The sequence below is a fragment of the Hippopotamus amphibius genome, chromosome 12, assembly GCF_030028045.1.
Source record: "Hippopotamus amphibius kiboko isolate mHipAmp2 chromosome 12, mHipAmp2.hap2, whole genome shotgun sequence".
NCBI lineage: Eukaryota > Metazoa > Chordata > Mammalia > Artiodactyla > Hippopotamidae > Hippopotamus > Hippopotamus amphibius.
In genome coordinates, this window is record NC_080197.1 from 85,549,324 (window position 1) to 85,568,735 (window position 19,412).

General features: G+C 48.3%; 1 long non-coding RNA gene across 1 annotated transcript in view; it reads left to right on the forward strand.

The window, feature by feature from the left end:
- LOC130833809 (uncharacterized) overlaps window positions 1–18,996 on the forward strand; it is a 31,865-nt gene extending 12,869 nt beyond the window's left edge. Inside the window, exon 3 of the long non-coding RNA XR_009048555.1 lies at window positions 18,626–18,996. This is a non-coding gene — a long non-coding RNA (uncharacterized LOC130833809). The remainder of the gene's footprint in view (window positions 1–18,625) is intronic.
- The last annotated feature ends 416 nt before the right edge of the window (window positions 18,997–19,412 follow it).

The window sequence follows — 19,412 nt, forward strand, 5'->3', positions numbered from 1 at the left end:
AAAATATAGCAGAAGAAGGAACACTCCCAAACTCATTCTACGAGGCCACCATCACCCTGATACCAAAACCAGGCAAAGATGTCACAAAAAAAGAAAATTACAGGCCAATAACGCTGATGAATATAAATGCAAAAATCCTCAACAAAATACTAGCTAACAGAATCCAACAGCACATTAAAAAGATCATACACCATGATCAAGTGGGGTTTATCCCTGGAATGCAAGGATTCTTCAATATACGCAAATCAATCAATGTGATACATCATATCAACAAATTGAAGGATAAAAACCATATGATCATTTTAATAGATGCGGAAAAAGTTTTTGACAAAGTTCAACATCCATTTATGATAAAAAGTCTCCAAAAAATGGGCATAGAAGGAAATTACCTCAACCTAACAAAAGCCATATATGAGAAACCAAAAGCCAACATCGTTCTAAATGGTGAAAAACTGAAAGCATTCCCTCTAAGAACAGGAGCAAGACAAGGGTGTCCACTCTCACCGTTATTATTCAACATAGGTTTGGAAGTTTTAGCCACAGGAATCAGAGAAGAAAATGAAATAAAAGGAATCCAAATTGGAAAAGAAGTAAAATTGTCATTCTTTGTGGATGACATGATATTATACGTAGAAAACCCTAAAGATTCTACCAGAAAACTGCTAGCACTAATCGATGAATTTAGTAAGGTAGCAGGATACAAAATTAATGCACAGAAATCGCTTGCATTCCTATATACTAACAACGAAAAAGCAGAAAAAGAAATTAAGGAAACTCTCCCATTTGCCATTGCAGCAAAAAGAATAAAATACCTAGGAATAAACCTGCCTAAGGAGGCAAAAGACCTGTATGCAGAAAACTATAAGACACTGATGAAAGAAATCAAAGATGATACAAAGAGATGGAGGGACATACCATGTTCTCGCATTGGAAGAATCAACATTGTGAAAATGACTATACTACCCAAAGCAATTTACACATTCAACGCAATCCCTATCAAATAACTAATGGCATTTTTCACAGAACAAGAACAAGAAATCTTACGATTTGTATGGAAACGCAAAAGACCCCGAATAGCCAAAGCAATCTTGAGAAGGAAAGATGGAGTTGGTGGAATTAGGCTTCCTGACCTCAAACTATACTACAAGGCCACAGTGATAAAGACAGTATGGTGCTGGCACAAAAATAGAAAGGAAGATCAATGGAACAGAATAGAGAACCCAGAGGTAAACCCAAGCATGTATGGGCACCTTATCTTTGACAAAGGAGGCAAGAATACACAATGGAAAAAAGACAGCCTCTTCAATAAGTGGTGCTGGGAAAATTGGACAGCTACATGTAAAAGAATGAAATTAGAACATTTCCCAACACCATACACAAAAATAAACTCAAAATGGATTAAAGACCTAAATGTAAGGCCAGACACTATAAAACTCCTGGAGGAAAACATAGCCAGAACACTCTATGACATCCATCAAAGCAAGATCCTTTTTGACCCACCTCTTAGAATAATGGAAATAAAATCAAAAATAAACAAATGGGACCTCATGAAACTTAAAAGCTTTTGCACAGCAAAAGAAACCATAAACAAGACAAGAAGACAACCCTCAGAATGGGAGAAAATACTTGCCAACAAAGCAACAGACAAAGGATTAATCTCCAAAATATACAAGCAGCTCATGCAGCTTAATATCAAAAAAGCAAATAACCCAATCCACAAATGGATGGAAGACCTAAATAGACATTTCTCCAAAGAAGACATGCAGATGGCTAACAAACACATGAAAAGATGCTCAACATCACTAATCATTAGAGAAATGCAAGTAAAGCCACCATGAGGTATCACCTCACACCAGTCAGAATGGGCATCATCAAAAAATCTAGAAGCAGCAAATGTTGGAGAGGGTGTGGAGAAAAGGGAACTCTCCTGCACTGTTGGTGGGACTGTAAGTTGGTACAGCCACTATGGAAAACAGTTTGGAGTTTCCTTAAAAAACTACAAATAGAACTACCATATGATCCAGTAATCCCACTACTGGGCATATACCCAGAGAAAACCATAATCCAAAAAGAAACATGTACCATAATGTTCACTGCAGCACTATTTACAATAGCCAGGACATGGAAGTAACCTAAGTGCCCATCGACAGATGAATGGATAAAGAAGATGTGGCACATGTATACAATGGAATATTACTCAGCCATAAAAAAGAATGAAATGGAGCTCTATGTAATGAGGTGGATAGACCTAGAGTCTGTCATACAGAGTGAAGTAAGCCAGAAAGAGAAAAACAAATACTGTATGCTAACTCATATATACGGAATCTAAAAAAAAAAATGGTACTGATGAACCCAGTGACAGGGCAAGAATAAGGATGCAGATGCAGAGAATGGACTGGAGGACATGGGGTTGGGGGGTGGGGGGCAAAGGGGAAGCTGGGACCAAGTGAGAGAGTAGCATAGACAAATATACACTAGCAACTGTAAAATAGATAGCTAGTGGGAAGTTGCTGTACAACAAAGGGAGATCAACTCTATGATGGGTGATGCCTTAGAGGGTCAGGACAGGGAGGGTGGGAGGGAGTTGTGGGAGGGAGGGGATATGGGGATATATGTATAAATACAGCTGACTCACTTTGGTGTACCTCAAAAGCTGGTACCAGAGTGTAAAACAATTATATTCCAATAAAGAGCTTAAAAAAAAAAAAAGTGATGCCTGAAACCCATCCTAGAGATTCTGAGGTAATTGGTCTGGGGCACAACTTGGGCAATGTGATTTGAACAATCTCCGCATGTGATTCTCGTGTGCAGCCAAAGTTGAGGACTACTGTAAAGAATACGGCTCATATAAAAAAAAAAAAAAAAAGAATAAGGCTCATTAAAATGCTGGCGGTGATTAACTTAAGGAGGGAGATAGGAATAAGGTGAGAGGCGACCTTCATATTTTGCTTTTTAGTGTTTGAATCTTCCACCAGGATAATTCCTACTTGATAACAAAAGGGGGAAGGGAAAGAATCAGAAAGATTTCCCTGACGATTTCCTCCTCTTCTTCTCCAGCCTCTCCTGTACAGAGTTTATCATTTCTTGGTGCTCCCTCAGTACTTCATTCATTCACTCATTTCATTCATTCATTCAATAACTATTAATGGAAAGCTACTTTGTGTCAGGCACGTATTTTGGCTCTGGTGCTTTTCACACTAGTTATCACTACTCTCGTACTTGGCTATTTCCCTCACCTTGGCTCCCTGTCTCCTGCATCTAGCACAGTGTTCACCACTCAGGAAATGTGAATTTCCTGAGGCTCTCCTCTGGCCTGAAGAAGCCAGCACTATTCAGGAGTGACTGTAACTGTAGTAGAGGGATAGACGCCTTTAACCTGTGCTGAGAGGCCCCAGGAACATCTAGCTAGGTAAAATGGGGTTTCACATTTTGCTTCTCAAATTCTCTTCCCCCAAGCCCAGAGAAGCTCCCGCCAGTTCAGTACACACCGCTCCCAGCATCTGCAAGGGTCCTGTTTCTGCAAGGCCACTCTCAGCCGGCAGGTGGCAGCCCTGTGCAGGAATTGGGAGAGCATCCCCACCCCCCAGAGTGGAGGCTATGGCAGAGGGTTCTCTGGTTAGGTGCAGGGGCAGAGGGTTCTCTGGTTAGGACAGGTGCACAGGGGGAGAGCAGTGGGGTTCCATTTTTGGCACAAACCACAAAGAACAGGAGAATTATTTTTGTAGATCAGCATTAGCCAACTTGTCTGGGTACCCAGAAGTTTTGTGAGGTTTCTTTTACCTTCCATTTGCAATGCCCCATTTTGAGGTGCTGCTGTGTAGGCCTTGGTCCTCGGGAGGACTCTATGTCCCTCCCCCACCCCGGCTCAGTTCCCCAGCCTGGGTCTTGACCCTTCCTGTGTATGATTTTGCTGATAGAGACGATTGTGGCAGAAGGGGAGTGGAGGTTGCTGGTTAATGTGTAAAATAATGGATAACATCCTGGGTGATACAGGTACCTTTCTGTCAGGTACATTTCCTTCTGGAGTCTCCGTGTGGCAGCCTTAAGGGTTAACAGTGAAGGAATTGTGCAGGTTATCCTCCTTTTGATCTCTGAGCTGCTGGGGAGTTTACCAGAATGCTTTTTTTCTTGCCGCTTCAATTTCTCTTCAGCCTAGTTCTCTTCCCTGCCTTCTGTATGTCTGCCTTCTTCCTATCTGGTGTCACCTTTTCTCCATCTTTTCAGCTTTTGATCTTTCTCATGTTATTGTCTGGATCTTTCCATCTTTCTACTCCTCTAACTCTCTCTTAAGCCCTGATAATATGCATTATTTGGAGCACCAGTTTGATTCTGTCTCTATCTTGCTCTCTGACTGTCATGCCACATCTCCAGCCATCTAATCCTCTGGGCTGGGGTTTGCAGGACATGTGGAATTCAATCAACAAAAAAAAAGGGGGGGGGGAAGAGGTTTAGGGAGAGTACAGGGGCGAATCTGCAGAGAAAGAGCTCAGCAAACTCTTGGGTCCAGTTTGGAGCACAGATCAGTCACCTGTCAGGAGCCAAATGTCCTGTCATCTCGTCCTCTTCCTTTCTTCCAGGATCTTTTTCCATTATGAGCCCCCCCCCCCCCATTCCCACCCTACAGGCCTGGTGGCAAGTACAGCTGGGCCACAGGTCAGTAGGGAAAAGGCCAACCCAGCTTAAGGACTACATGTGGAATGGGACCCAGCAGGGTGGGGCAAAGAATGGAGGAGGTGGCCTCTGACCCCAGCTCTGGCCCCTTCTGGGGGTCCTGTGTGACCTGCCATAGGTCATGCCCCCTCGTCCCCAACCATGATCTACATCACAAAACCCACAGCTCGTAACTCAATGCCAACCAGGGAAGCCGGGGATTGATTTAGGGCCCCCTCTGACCAGTTCACCCTCACTGGACTGTGGCCCTGGGGTGGGGGTGGAGATGAGGGTCATGGGTGAAGTTCAGGCAGGGGGGTCCTGCCCACCACTACATCATACCTGTTGCACTCTTAGTGGCTTTGCTGGGGGAGGGGTCCAGGCACAGGAGTTCTAGTTTCTCACGGACCAGTCCTTTCTCACTGGCTCAGCTCAGGACCATGCTGAGGGAGCAGGTTCCAAGGCTTAGTAGATGTTCAGGGTCAGCATGCTCAGGATTCAGGCCCCAGGCATCTTACAAAGTGAAGAGAGCCTCCTTACACTGAGAGAGCAGTCAGGTAGGTCCTAAGTAAGCCCCTCCACCCATTGCCACCAACCTCAGTAACACTGAGCTGCTCAGGGATAATCTTCCCAGCCTGGGGTTCCACAGGCCACCATCAATTACATGTATGTTTCACGTGGTGCATTTCACCTCATTAGTTTCCTTCCATCCACTGTTCCTTTCTGGAGATAACACTAAAGAATCTCCTCCAGGTGGAATGTTTCAGACTGTTTTGACCATCACCCACAGTAAATACATCTACCTTCCGCCCCAGGCCACGTGAATATACATATAACTAAAAGCAAAGTTTTATAAAACTGTGTGATGCATTGTGATGTCTTCTACTCCATTTTATGCACTGTGATGTCTTCTACTCCATTTTATTGTTGTAAGAAAACATGTTTAAAAAAATAATTTTACAAACAGCTAAGGGGCTGACACAGTTTATAAGTAACCTCTTACATTTTCACACCTCACAAGTTGTAAAGCCGATTTTACAAACAGGAAAATCTACATCATCTTCATAAAAGCTAGTGAGAAGGTAAAGCAGGGTTCTTTCACTGACCCATTTTATAGATGAAGAAACACAGACTCTGAGAGGTTACTGGACCTGCTTGAGATCACCCAAGCAGTGAGTGGCAGGGATGGGCTTCCAAGCCAGGTCTTTTCTGTGCTGTTTGTGGTCCCCTTTACCCTGTGGCTTCCCTTCTTCTCCTCCTCAACCCTCCCAGTTGATATCATTGTCTCTTTCCAGTTTGAAGGCCATCCCTTCCGAGGGGAAGATGGAGGGACAGAACAGCTGAGTAATTTTGTTTTCCATGTCATCTGTTAACCCTGCACCATCTGCCAATTCTGCTCTCAGCCCCGACCCTCTCTCCCTGAGCGGCTGAGTCGGGGAGGCAGCTGTTTTATGGGGTCTGGACTCAGAATACCCACAGAAAGCTCATTTTTCTGCTCAGAACCAACAGCAGTGGATGAGAATTTCACAGCGTGTAAGGGAGTGGAGCAAGATGGGAGAAAGGACTTTCTGACCTCAGAGGGATAAAACAATAGGAGTCCTCCCTCTCCCCACTCTCAGGGGTTTGTCTTCACGCCCTTCACACCTCCACCTTGGGGAGGCTCCAGAGCTGTGGGGAGGATGAGCTAATCCGAGCAGCCAGAGCCCTGCAAGCCGCTCAGGGTGAAGGCAAAGTAAAGTCCATCTTACAGGGAGCTGGGGCAGATTTATGGGACCTCGGGTGTGGCCGGCTGTTACTCAGCCTCTGACTTTTTAATTCCCCAGCCTCCTCACCCACCCCACCTCCTCCCCAAGAAGGCCTTTGTGCAGGACAATGAGGCATCTATAAATTCCGGGGGATAGGGATGTGGGGGAGGGGAGCACCGGTCACTTCAGCTCAGCATAGCTAGCAAAGGGGGGCCTTCGTGGACCTGCTGCATCTCATCTGATCCACGCTGTGGCCCAGAGAGAAAGGTGGGCCAAGCCTTTCCACTGCTTTTGACAGAGGAAGAAACAGGCCCAGAGGCAGAGGGTGTCTCTAGTCCCTGCTTCGTTCACTCTGTCTTTGGGCTTGGGTGTCAATACATCACCATATTTATTTATTTTCCCTCTCTTATTCATCCCCTGGTTATTCCCTCACTTGGAAATTCACTCAACAAACGTGTATTCACTCAACAAACACTCATCGAGTACTAACTGTGCCAGGCCAAGCACAGAGGACATAACAGTTGGCGACCCTGGCCCGCCCTGGAGGAGCACACGGCAGAGGGCTGTGACTCAGAGGGGCCAAAGTGTAGCTCTAGCCCCAGTTTTTCAGGCTGGCAACCTGTACCCTGGTCTCTTTCCTCAGTAAGTCCTCTGCAGCTGATGAAGTACTTCCATGAGCAATTTTTTTTTTAAATTAATTTATTTATTTGGTTGCGCCAGGTCTTAGTTGCAGCAGGTGGGCTCCTTCATTGCGGCTCCAGGGCTCTTTTACAGGTTAGAGCATTTTTTAATGTAATCCTGCCAAGGGCTCTGGGAGTTAAGTATTGTGTAAACCTCCCTGGACACTTTCTTAATATGGCCCTGAGAAGGTAAGCGGTTGCCCTCTGGTAGGGGGCAGAACACCAGCACTAAGGCCCTTGTCTCCACATCACAGCTGCACCTCTGAGTGCTGTGGGGACCCAGAGCAAGGGCACGGGCTGTGACCTAAACGTCCTCTTCTACTCCCTTGCCCAAACTAGCCCTGTGCCTGCACGCTGACCCTTCCCTGGTGTTCTGTTCTCCAGTTCTGTTCCACTTTCCTGCAGTAGTTGTTAAATGCCCCAGGTTCAACCATATATTTGCCCATCTCACCTATCTATTTTTTTTAAATATTTATTTTGGCTGCGCCGGGTCTTAGTTGTGGCATGCAGCATCTTTAGTTGCAGCATGCGGACTGCTTTGGTTGCAGCATGTGTGAAGGATCTAGTTCTCCCACCAGGGATCAAACCTGGGCCCCCTGCATGGGGAGTGCAGAGTCTTGCCCACTGGACCACGAGGGAAGTCCATCACCCATCTATTGTATGATAACAATGAATGAATCCAATACTTATGATGTGTGTATATGTTAGCTGAACCATCACACATTGTGGGTGTCCTATTGTGTCTCTACTTATAAACTGAGGATGTTAGAATGTACTTCAGCCTACAAATTAAATTAATTAAGCCGTGTAAAGCACTTAACGCCTGGCACACAGTAAATGCTCTGTAAGTGTTGGCTGCTATTATTGTTACTGCAAACCACAGGCCTGCCCACATGTATGAGGCATCTGGGTGAACACAGGGGTCTGCAGCTGGCTCCTCCCAGGGAGTAGCCCCCTTAGAGGTGACCAGACGGACTAGTGTCCAATTCACTTCCCAGAGACTCCCGAATTCCTGAAATGTATGGAGCACCTTCCAGCTTTGGGCCGGGCATCACGCTAGCAGAGAACAAGAAAGACACCCAAATGCATGAAGCTGGCATTCTGGTAGATGAAACAGACCACAAACCAAGTGAATGAAGTAGTTACAGAAAGTAGTAAGTCCTGTGGAAGACATAGGTGAGGTTAAGTGACACAGTACATCAGGCAGATGGGTATGGGGCTGCTTCAGTACTGTGCTCAGGGCTGATGAGGAGGTGACATCCCTATGAAGGATCTGGGCAGAGAGTTCCAGGCAAAGGGACCTGCAAGGCCAAGGCCAGAGATGGGGAAAAGCTTGTCAAGTTCAAGGAACAGAAAGGCAGCCAGTGTGAACAGAGCCTAGGCAGAGGGAGAAGGATGGCGGAGAGGTCGGCATAGGCAGGGGCCAGGGTGAGAAGTTGGGGCTCTCTTCCAAGCGAAGCCATAGGGGTTGTTTAGCAAGGAGTGACATGCTCTGTTTTGTTTTCTGATTTGTATCCTTCAACTCCACACCCCCGCCCCCCCGCCCCCCGCAGCTGTGTGAATCCACTGTTGGGGAACCAGGAGAGCAGACAGGAGCCTCTGCAGTTGGGTTAAGTAGGAGTAATAGGTGCTTGCACGCTACAGAGATGGGGGGGCGGGCAGGGGCTGATCCAAGATACATCTTAGAAAGGACAAATTTTGCTAATGGACTAGACAAGGGAAGGATGGGAGAGGAATTCGGGAAGAGAGAAAGAGCCAGGGAAGCCCAGTTTGTAGTGCTGCCTGGGTCCTGGCTCTTGAGAGCCTTCCTTATCTCTTTGGCCCTGGCCCTGCCCCACAGAGGCCATTTGCTCTCCCGCACACAGTCAGCTGCCGCGCGGGGCGGCAATACAGGCTTGCTCCTTCCAGGCCTCTGTGAGAAAAGGTGCCCCTTGCTTTCCTCCAGAGTCAACACCTGCCAAGGCCCGAGCTTGCATTTCAGACCCCATTCACCCCCCGCCACCCTTGTTTAGCTCACAACCTGCACAACCGTACAGCTCCCCTCTCCCCAGCCTGGACCACTGGCCCGACCCGAACATCCTCGGAGCTCTGAGACCTACAGGCGCGGGGCTTGTAGGGACACCGGCCTGAAACGATTCGCCGCGGCGGGAGCGGGAAGGGAGGGCTTGGCCTTTCCTAAGGGAATCTCCCAGCCCCGCTCCCAGGGGAAGGAAGTCCCCTCCCGGACCTGCGCCCCCCACCCCTCTCCCGGCCCCGCCGGCTCCCGGCCGCGGAGGCCGCCGCCCCTCCTGCCCGCGAAAGCTCGCAAAGCAGATCTTCCGGCCTCAGGCTACGGGCGGGGGAGGGTCCGAGCGGTAATTGCTGCCATCTGCTCCCTCCTCCCCTCCCCCTCGCCCCAGCCTGGGGGAGGGGCTGAGGCGTGCCGAACGCCCCCCTCTTACGCGCGGGAGGGGAGGGCGGGAGCTCAGGGGTGACCCGCGAACCCTCCTTAGGGCGAATGCTGGGGGGGACCGAGAGCGCCCCCACCCGCCTCTCTTTGGCGGGGGACGGGGATCCCCTGCTGGAGTCACACAGCTTTGCAATACACAAAATCCCAGTGTTCAGGTCCTGCTCCTCGTGGGGTCGGGACTTCTGAAGCATCCTGGGGGGTGTCCCGCCTCGACTCACTGACGCACGCACTGGTCCGTGGTTAAGGCTTGCTTTGGGATATTGACGCATCAATCTCTGAACAGGATGAATGTGACTGGTGTGGCCGGGAGGGAGGGTGAGGAACCCCAGGAGAGGGCCTGAACCCGCGGGGAAGAGGCGGGGCGGCTGGAGATAGAACTTGGCTCTCAGACACCTCCCTTGGGCTGGACTGAAATTCTCATCCAGTTACTCCTCACGGGTGGGGAATCTTGAATACAGACGTCCCTTCCCGGCTCAGAGCTGTTTCCTCCTCTGTAAAACGGGGATACCGCAGTATCTACTTCTTGGATGATTCCACAAAGGGCTAGTTGCTAGCCCTGGGGAGACCAAAACATCAGACCTGCCCTTGGTCTTAGGGAGCCCCTGAGGCAGGGGGAGTGATGACAGGGGTTGACTGGGCCCTATGGAGAATGCTGTGACAGCTGGGGACCCTGAGGAGGCAGGGACTCCGCTGGGGAAGAGGGAGCGTGGGCTAGGGATAGGAGGCTGGGGTACAGATGACAGGAGCAGCCTCACTGGTTTCAGGCCCATCTCCTGCGGTCTCTGCAATATCAGCTTCACGCAGTAAGCATGTCCATTTAACCTCTTCTTCGCTGTACTGGGGGCAGCTCTGGGGGCCACTGGGGGTGCTCATAGAGCCGAGTACCCCACTGCCCTGGCACAGGGGGCCACTGCCCAAATGTTTACACATCTATAGGCGCGCGCAGGGGTCTAAACAATCCCCCAGGTGTGGAAGCACAGGTGATTCTGAATGAGATTAGGTTCCCAGATACACCAAACCCCCCCCCCCACCTCCTTATGTCAAGGTCCCCAGGTGAGGGACTTCCCTGGTGGCACCGTGGTTAAGAATCCGCCTGCCAATGCAGGGGACACAGGTTCCATCCCTGGTCTGGAAAGATCTTTCCCTGTGGGAGGAAGATCCCACATGTTGTGTGGAGGAGCTGACTGGGGCAAGGAGCAGAGGTGTGTGAAAGGAGGCTGAAGGGACATGCACCTTAGACTTGGGTTTGTTGTAGCAAATGGAAGTGTCAACACAGGGAGAGACGGACAGGAACTCAAGTGGCTGGAAGGAGTGAAGCTGACAGGAAGTAAGATTAAAAGGTCAGTGCCAGCCCAGTGATTAAAAAGGCCATTCACTCATCTGGGCCTCAGACCTGGGAGACAGCAGGGACTGGTGGCGACTGTGGTGCTCATGTCAACCCCAAGGATGCCTTCCGAAGACCACCGCTGCTGCTCACCCCGGCCAGCTGTTGCCTTGCCCACATGTGAACTCAGTGTTGTCGGCTATTTAAAGAAAAATTAGAAATACAGATTTGTATGTGTTGCCTCCTGGTTTTTAAATGTTGACAGCTATCTTTTAAACCTTTAAAATGGTGTATCTAAAACACACATAGCACAGATACATCTGAGGATGCAGACAGTGACAGCGGTGGAGTTGCTGGAAAGCTGTTGGAAGTTTTAGAAGAGGCACATGATCTGAATAACAGGCCTAGGTTTCAGGAGGCCCGCTCCGGGGCATTATGGAGGAAAGGCCTGGTCAGTGGGGGCAGTTGCAAGTGTCAGGACCAGAGGGGCTGAGGCCTGAATAAAAGCAGCTGACCTGGAGAGGAGGGAAGGCCCCAGGCCCAGTGCAAGGATTAGCCTTCCCTGGGGGGGTTAAAAGTTTACGACTCCTATCCCTTTGTCCTCTTTAAGGCATGGCAAACACATCATCTAGCCGGTGGGGAGGCCTACTTGGAGTGGGATGCCCCAGAAAATCCCCAGGGTTGCACTTTGGCAGGCCACCCGGAAGAGCTGGGTAAGACATTCCAAACAGCCCCAAAAGGGAGGGGCTGTGTTGGGGGAGGGGCTCAGGAATCTGCCTGGCCTTCAGGAAGACCCCAGCCTGCCCTAATGGGAACCACACGTGGGGTGAGCTGGAATCCTGGATTGCTCGTGACGTCTGGCTTTGGAATCGGACACGTGGCTCAGGTCCCTCCTGACCTGCTGCAGTCTGAGCCTCCCAGCCCCAGCTCCCTTCGTAATCGCTGCCAGACACTTTCTGCCCTGCACCCAGCTCTGGGACCTGCCTGGGTCCTGGAGAGGAGGTGCTTCTCAGCTCCCCATCCCCACTTCCTGCTAGGAGAACAGCTAAATTCTGGGGGAGTAGGAGTCCTCAGACCAGAATCCTAGGCTTCCTGCTGGGCCAAGTGTTAATGATCTCAGAATAGCAGAACAAGAAGTCCTTTCCAGTGTCCCCCACAAACAGTGTGCCCTGAACTTCACAGCCCTCCTGGAAACCCTGAGCTGCTTCTGGCCTTGTAGAAACTGGTGCCCTTGGCCTCTATCCCTCCCCTGCAGCATCTGCGAGGCTCTCTGTGGCTCGGGCAGTCACAGCCTCTGCCATGCCCCACAGGGTTAATTTCCTGCAGGACCTCAGGCACCAGAAGCAGGGAGCAGTCCAAAGGGCAGGGGAAGAGCTTTGTGAGCAGGTGGTTTGCTTCTGAGGATTCTCTGTAAAAACACGGGAGGGGAATAGGTTTCTCCTAGCATGTTTCCTGGTACTCTCTCTGCTCCCAACTCAAACACCTCCAGGCCCAGGGACTGGAGCTGTGTCACAAGATGTCTCAAGACAACATGGAGGGTCTAGGAAGAGTTCCAGTCCTTATTTGAGTGGTGCACTCCAGCCTTTGGGCCATGGCTGTCATCATACCTGCTAAACCTTCTTCATAACCCTCCAACTATAGTGCGTATGTATGTGTACACAGAGCAATACAGCAATACACTTCCTGCTCCATCCAGGACCCTCCCGATGGCTCCCTACAGGACTTGAGGCCCAGCCCCCTCCTCCTGGGTACCCTCCTTGAGAACTTCCAGGCAGCCTGCTCAGCATCAGGCCAGGGGCCCAGAAGCTTGGACAGGTTGCATTCCTGGGGGAAGGGGAGAGGAGAGGAGGACTGCACAGAGCCCCCTCCTCCCTTCTAGCACAGACCCCAGGCTGCCCAGCCTGGAGCTTTCTCCAACCTGCTGAAGATGGCCAGGGTAGCGCCAGCAAAGCCCCTGGCAAAGGCAGCAAGACCAGGGACGTAGGGGTCTCTCCTGGCCTCTGCTAAAGATGAAGCCATCTGTGCCTTGGAGCTACTCCACTCCAGGGCACCTAAGATTCCAGCACTGATGATGACCCACAGTGGGCCCTGGATAAGAGGTCTATGGGGGTGAGCTGCCCAGGCACGAAGGGGATGCAAGGCAGAGGAATAGGGCAGCCCCCTGGCATAACTCAACACCACACTCCTTCGGGGCAGGTGAACCTCCCAGGAGTCTCTAGAGAGGACTTAGGGACTTCAGAGAGAAATTAGGCCCAGCAGAATGGAAATCAGGCAACAGCTGTAGGAGATGAAAGAGTGCTGGGGAGGAACAGGGACCCTCCTCCGGAGCTGTAGATTAGGGTAGTCCCTCCAACCCAGTCCATCCCCATCCCCCAGCCTGGTTTCGGGAAGCTCTCCCAATGAATATTTAATAGCTCAGCGCTGGGCCTGATTGAATTTTAATGCTGGCGACCCGAGCCCGGAGCCGAGTATAGGCAATTAGTCAGGAGCCATTAACGCTGACGGAGCTGATTTATGGGCGGGACTGGACCGATGGGGGTGGGGGTGGGGAGCCCAAGCTGCCAGGAGGCCCCTGATTGGACGGACAAAGTCTCTGGCGTCAGCCAATCCGTACGGCTGTCTTGGCTTGCTTTGCATCTCATTTGCATAGCACAGGCAAACCTGGGCGGTGGGGAAACCCAGGGGTAGGGGCGTCTAGCTGAGAGTTGGACCAGGGCTTGGCCTTCGTCCTGAGGCCTGACTGCGGCTTATGGCGAGGGAAATCTCTGTTTTGCACATGAAATTACATTGACCGGTCCCACTGTTCAAAGGCCCTCCCCCCAAATCTTGGTAGGGCAAAGTTCTGGGGGGAAATTCCAAAGGAAGTGGAAGGGAGCAGAGAGCAGGCCTGACCTGGGAACTCTGGGCAAAGCTGCTGGGTCTCAGGACCTAACAAAGGACTCTGGGTTAAAACAGACAGGAGCGTTAAGGAGCCCTTACTGTGTGCCAGGCTTTGTGACTGTGTGTGTTCCATGGCTCTGCCGCCTCCCTGATCCACCTCCCCTACCAGTTCCCAGTCCCACCTTCGCCTCTCAGAAGGAGGTTCTGCACTGATGGGGTTGAGGCTTGTGGGTTTTCCTGGTGCTGAATTATGCCTCGGAGGCCTGGGAATGAATCCAAGGGGCTCTTGGAGGAGATGGCCCTCCTCCCCTCCCTACCCCTCATCCCCCTGGCCTGCGTGAATGAGCTGGGACTCAGCCTGGAGTGCTCTATTGAACTATGCCCGACCCCTTAAATCGTAGGTCAAGGATTTAGCTGGCCTGTCTGCTGCCACTCTGGCAGGTGGCCTCCTCCTCACCAGCCCCCACCCCTGTCTGAGCTTTCAACTACTGGGGATGTGGTGGAGAGCGGGCATCCTTTGCCTTGGGTCCAGGCCTTATCTGAACAGGAGTGGTCTTTACTGAGGGAGGGGCAATGGAGGGGAGTGGAAAGCGCTCTGGGCTGAGAAGCCAGTCCCAACAGGGAGGCTTGTGGAGGGGTTGGCAGGGAAGGGGGAGGCATTAGTCAGGGAAGACTTCCTGGAAGAGGGAGGGCAGCATAGAGCCTGAAAGGAAGGGAGGGACAGGTCAAAGAAAAGGAGAGGAAATCTTCAGGAGGGGAACACCCTGTTTGAATCAGGAGAAGGTGACGTGTAAGCTCAAAACTCTCCATCCCTTTCAGCAGTAACTCAGTATGAGACTGCCTCCCTAGGCAAATGAGGCAGGGTGTGAAGGGATGAAGAAAATTAGTGTCACTATTTAATGAGCACCTACTATGTGCCAGGCACTATATTGTTTCTTCTAATCTTTATAGCAACCTAGTGAGGTAGTATTCTTAGAATTCCCATTTTACAGATGAGGACACTGAGGCTCTGAGAGAAGAGATAACTTGTCCGAGATCACATAGCTACTTCGTCACAGAGCCCTTCCTCTTCTCCACCCTTCCATGCTTCTCACAAGCATCTCACACTCAACTTATACTCCACTTTTTACTTTCCAAATCTACTCCTCCTTCCATGTTTCTTATCTCCCTTTACCAGCATCTACCTAGTGATAAAAACAGATTCTGCAGGTAATCTTTGCCAAAATCCTGAGAAATGATCTCACCCACATTGTCACCCAAGCCTGAGACCTTGGAGTTATCAATCATTTACAGTTCTGGGATCTGCTTCCTAAAGATTTCTGAATTCTATTCCCACCTCTCCCCCTTGGTTCAGGTCCAGGTAACCCTCACGAGGGCCAGGTGAGGTAAGACAAGAGCCTTATGGAGCCCGCACTATATTCCAGGCACTGTGCTAAGAGCCTGCCTGCATTTTCTCTTAATTAATCCTCACCAGAAGTCTGAGAGCAGGTCCTTTGATTGCTAGGTCACCATGTTATAAATGCGGTGGAGAAGGTCAGGAAACGGCAGGAAGAAACCGCGCAGTTGTAGTGGTCTCACTATGATGGTGGGGAGGGGAACAGACCCCAGTGGGTCAGTTAGAGCTCCCAGCTCTCTTGCCCTTTTCAGCTGTTCCTCAAAGCCCACAGTTTCCCAGGCTGGATCTGTGTCCTGATGCCTCTCCCCGCTTTGACAAGAGGAATTGGGAGTCAAGTTAACAGAAGACCCAACTTAAAATGCCCTAAACATCAAGGATGTTTATTTATTTTGTCACAAAACAAGACATACTAGGTGGGACTGTTGGTTAATTCACTGACTCAACAGTGTTATCAAGGACCTACGGTTCCTTCCTTCCTTGTTTCTTTTTTCTTTATTTCGTTTGTCAACTTTACTGAAATATCATTTACATGCAATAGCATGCACAGAATCTTTTTTCTTTTTGGATGCACAGATTTTAAAAGCACACTTTGATGAGTTTTGACAAATATATACCTAGTAGCCACCATTCCAATCAAGACTGGAACATTGACATCATGCTAGAAAGTTCTCTTGTGTCCATATGTGGTCAGTCCCTCCGTCACCCCCACAGGTAACCCCTGATTTGATTTCTACCTCCATAGATCAGTCTTGCATGTTCTAGACCTTTCTATGAATGGAATCGTATCATACATACTCTTTCACGTCCGACCCTTTTGCTTCAGACAGTGTTTTTGAGATTCATCCATTTACTTATATGTATTGGTAGTTCATTTTTCTTACTGAGTAGGATTCCATTCTATGAATATTCCACCATATTGCCTTCTCTTTTTTCTGCCATCTATAGTATGTGGGTTTTGTCCTTGTACCCTAACTTCTCTTAAAGTCACAAGACTGCTCCACAGTTCCAGATATCACATGCAGACAACAACGTTCCGAGGCCAAGAAAAGCTCTTTCTCCTTTAGCCTCTGAGACGTCTTTCCAGAAGTCCCCCAAAGAACATCTCCTCGTGTGTCACAGGCCAAAATCATATTACATGTCCATTCTTAAACCAAACCCTGGTTTGGAATGGCATTCCCACGGGTGTCAGACTCAGGTGTCTCCAGATTCACCCCTGGGGCTGGGCAGGGGCTCATCCTCTTCTGAAGAATGTGGCAGTCTGGTCCCTGAGCAAAATCAAGGTTCTGTTAGCAAGAAGGGGGGGTGGGGGGTGGCATTCATTGTTGGTCAATAACTAGTGACTGCTGTATTTGCTTTATCTGCTTCTCCGATGTTAACAATTCAGGTTTTCCCTTTGCAGCTACATGGATGGACTTAGAGATGGTCATACTGAGTGAAGAAAGTCAGACAAAGGTAAATATCACATGATATCTCTTACATGTGGAATCTAAAAAAAGGGTACAAATGAACTTATCTACAAAACAGAAACAGAGTTACAGATGTAGAAAACAAACTTATGGTTACTGGGGGGCGCGTGGGGGGAAGGGATAAATTGGAAGACTGAAATTGACATATACACACTACTATGTATAAAATAGATAACTAAAAAGGACCTACTGTATAGCACAGGGACTCTGCTCAATACTCTGTAATGGCCTATACAGGAAAAGAATCTAAAAGAGTGGTTATATGTAGATGTATAACGGATTCACTTTTGTTTTACACCTGAAACTAACACAACATTGTAAATCAACTATACTTCAATAAAAATTAAAAAAAAAAATGCATTCAAGTTGCATGTATCAATTGTTTGCTTTTATTGTTGAATATTGTTCCATGGAATGGATATACCACAGCCTGTTTAACTATTAACCTTTGAAGGACATCTGGGTCCTTTCCAGTTTGGGGTTATTACAAATGAAGCTGCCATAAATATTCATGTAAAAAAGAAAAATATTTTTGTGTGACCGTTAAGTCTTCTTTTTCTGGAATAATCTATGAGTGAACACAAAAGAAAATAATTCAGGTTTTGTTCAGGGATCCACTTCTTAAGCAATGTAACCCATGTCCACCCAGGAGTAAACCCTGATGCATCTACATCAATCCTGGTAATCCTGCCTCCTGACCAGGGATTGGTTTTAAGCATGAGGATTGCGGAAGACACTGATTGTAGCACCTAACATCCATTCTGCGGTTTTCTTCCTTAATAATAAAGAGTCACATTTTATTTAGGGTGACACAGTGCTCTGGTGAAAAATGTCTCTAGATTTCCTTGCAGCTAGATATGGCTATGTGACCAAGTTCTGACCAATAAGATGTAAATAGAAATGTTCGTGGAACATCTGAGAAGGTTGCCTAAGGGAGCTGACTCTACTGAGGAACAACCTTTGGCCCTTCATTTTTGCTGCTTCTGGTCTACAACATGGATCTGATGGCTGGAACTCCAGCAGCTATTTTGGAACAGGAAGTGAATTTAAGAATGAAATCATTCAAATCCAATGATATTGAAACTGTGGAGCCAGCACACCAGCACCACCTATTTTCACTTCTTTTATATGAGAAAGAATATGAGAACTTCAATCTTGTTTAAATCACTCTGAGTTTTGCCAACATATGCAACTGCCAAACACAGGCAGTAACAATTTCTGGTCAATGAGGCAAGAGGGAAAATCTTCTGGATGTCTCTGGGAAAGGTTTCTTTGTTCTCAAAAGGAGGCACTTGAGGGGAATAGTTCAGCCCACATGTGATTAGAACTGCATTTAGGCATTTTGTGATTTGAGGGGAACCATCCAGGGGCACAGCAGATATGCTGAGGGTGTTAGATGTGAAGATGGAAGGAACCTGGGTCTCTGAACAAGGTGCTGGGTCTGAATTAATCAACTCTGGAACCACCATTTCTCACTCAAGTAAAATAATTGTATTTGATGAATTCTGAAATGCACATCTGGTCACATGATAACATTTCTGAAATCAGTATACATCTTACCATCAACAGCACCTTAATCTGCTGTCAGCCAGACGGCAGTTGTGCTTAGCTGTCCTTACTGCGCATGTACACATTTTGGTGACTTTCCCGGTATCTTGATGGGACAACTGCAACGCGATGATGTTTCACTCCACAAACCATATAAGGACTCTTTGAGTCCTGACTGATACCTAGAAATTTTTATCGACTCTGACAAGATTGTCTGCCGGCATCGAAACTTCCAGAATGGATGTCAGTGGCTTAGAGTGAAACCCCAAGGGTTGGCAACCTGCAAAACAGTCCCCAACAGTCCTCACCTTCTGCTAGTCACACCCTTGTGTAGCCCCTTCCCACATCGTTCTGGGTTGGTCTTTGTGACCAGTAGCATAAGGAAGAAATCATGATACTATGTCACTTCTGATATTAGGTTATAAAAAGACTGCGGCTTCTGTCTTGAATGATTGACTGTGTTCTCTCTTGGATCATTTGTTGTCAGGGAAGCCAGCTGCCATGTCATGAAGACAGTCAGGCACCTATGGAGAGTGGTGAAGAACTGAGGTATCAGCTCACAGTCACCTAAGAACTGAGGTCTGCCAACACCCATGTGCCTGAACCAGGAAGTGGATTCTGCTGCGCACAGCTTGAGTGCTAGCTCAAGAGAGACCCTGACCCAGAACCACCAGCTAAACCACCCCCGGATTCCTGACCTATAGAAACTATAACTTAATAAATGTTTGTTGCTTTAAGCTGTTAAGATTTGGGGTAACTTTTTACAGAGCAACAGATAACTCAGTAGAGCAGTCTTTTAAGAAATGCTGTCTCACCAGTCCTTAAATCAGCCCGATGATGAGTCCATGTGGAAAAATATTGACAGCTCAAAGTTGAAAAGTAATACCAAGAATCGGACTCTGAATATAATAAATTTAAATAAATTCTTAAGCAATTTATTTCACCCCTGTTTCCTTGTTATATAGGTACAAGAGTAATTTATGTTAAAAAGTATCTTTCCATCTAAGTCCAAAAGAACTTTTTCAATAAATGTAAAATAAAAATTCCAAGTGATAAGACATCATTATGTCAGTTTAATTGGCAGTGCTTTTTCTTTCTAATGGTACATAAAGTAACAATGCCTCTTAATATCAGTGGCATCTAAATTGGATGAAATATGATCATACATTTTCCTTACTGGACAAGCCCTTGTGAGGGCAGTTTTCTGGTACTTGCATCAGAGGATTTTAATTTGGGAATATAGGATAGGGTTGAGGAGGAGGTGAGTAAGGAGA